Source organism: Dioscorea cayenensis, chromosome 10 (genome assembly GCF_009730915.1).
Source record: "Dioscorea cayenensis subsp. rotundata cultivar TDr96_F1 chromosome 10, TDr96_F1_v2_PseudoChromosome.rev07_lg8_w22 25.fasta, whole genome shotgun sequence".
NCBI lineage: Eukaryota > Viridiplantae > Streptophyta > Magnoliopsida > Dioscoreales > Dioscoreaceae > Dioscorea > Dioscorea cayenensis.
This window is the reverse complement of record NC_052480.1, coordinates 18,228,084-18,229,516: the sequence shown is the minus strand read 5'-3', so window position 1 is coordinate 18,229,516 and position 1,433 is coordinate 18,228,084. Positions and strand designations below refer to the sequence as shown.

Here is a 1,433-nt window from a genome sequence, read left to right as displayed (position 1 = left end):
AAAATCAACGTTCTCCACCGAAGAAACATCACCGATAGAGATCGGGCAATCAGAGGGAGCATGTCTTCCACCACACCCGGTGCAAGTATTGACGGCCGCACTCTGTTTGAAGTTAGAAGATCTAATTTCTTACTCAAATTTTCCACTTGAGCCACCAATGAAGTTACTGTATCTATTTCATGGAGACCGGCCATCTTTCTCTTCTCCCTAGCATTCCATTGGTAGCTATTTAGCCCCATTTCCTCAATTAATTGATGGGCCTCATCTGGGGTCTTGCTACCTAAGGTCTGCCGCATCCAAGAGTTGCCTTGTACTTGGATTCAAACCGTTGTAAAAGGTATGAACAATCATCCACTTCGGGAATCCGTGTTGCGGGCACTTTCTCAGGAGCTCCTTGAACCTTTCCCATGTCTTGAATAGAGACTCCAATTCCAACTGAACAAAGGATGAGATCTCATTCCTAAGCTTTGCAGATTTTCGGGAGAGAAATAACGGGCAAGAAAAGCTTCTACCATCTCCTCCCATGTAGTGATCGATACTCTAGGTAATGAGTGTAGCCACTGCTTCGCTCTCCCCTTTAGGGAAAATAGGAAGGCTCTCAACTTGATGGCATCATCCGTCACTCCATTTATCTTCAGCATATCACACACCTCGAGAAAACTCTCTATATAACTGTTTGGATCTTCATCGGCCAAACCGTTGAACTGTGCAGATTGCTGCAACATGTGGATGAATGCCGGCTTCAGCTCAAAGTTCTGAGCTGTAATCGGGGGACGCACAATGCTCGATTGTGTCCCCAATACCATAATCAGATAATGTCCGCTATTGCTCGTTCTATTATGCGATGTTTTCAGATCCTTCCACTTCCAAATCAGCTAAATTAGACTGTTCTTGCACAGGCTCTTTCCCTTTTCTTCTAAGTGTACATTTAAGCTTAGGATATCCTTCAATCAATATCGAGGGATTCCCTCGGGTCATAACTTGGAGTTGCACACAAAAAGAAAGAGAAAGAAATCCGAACGATGATAGAATAAGAAGATATGAAATAGAATGTATGGTGAAATACCTAAGAAAACAAAGTGCAAAGTATCTCTAAACGCCTACTCCCCGGCAACGGTGCCAAAACTTGACAAGGTCCCCTTGCGTATATCCCGCAAGTGCACGGGTTTGACGAAGTAATAATCCCGGATGAGGAGGTATCGAATCCACAGGGAGTAGGGAATAAAAACACTTAATCCGTTTCTTATCTATGTGAAAGATCAGTAGTGATAAGTATGACAATGATTCAATTCTCAAAAGTATAAACAATGAGTAAGAAAGCACGAGTAAAGGAGGAGGTAAGGCAATCGATAAAGATGGGGTACTCAGATAATGCTCCGCCTAGGACAATCGTTTCAAGTGCAAGAACCCTCTATTATGCTTCCTAATCGATG

The 1,433-nt window shown here is 43.2% G+C and overlaps 1 non-coding gene across 1 annotated transcript; it reads left to right on the top strand.

Annotated features, from left to right (window-relative positions):
- Positions 1-361: 361 nt before the first annotated feature.
- LOC120271263 lies at positions 362-468 on the top strand. The gene has a single exon (XR_005539882.1). It is a non-coding gene; the product is annotated as a small nucleolar RNA R71 (small nucleolar RNA).
- The last annotated feature ends 965 nt before the right edge of the window (positions 469-1,433 follow it).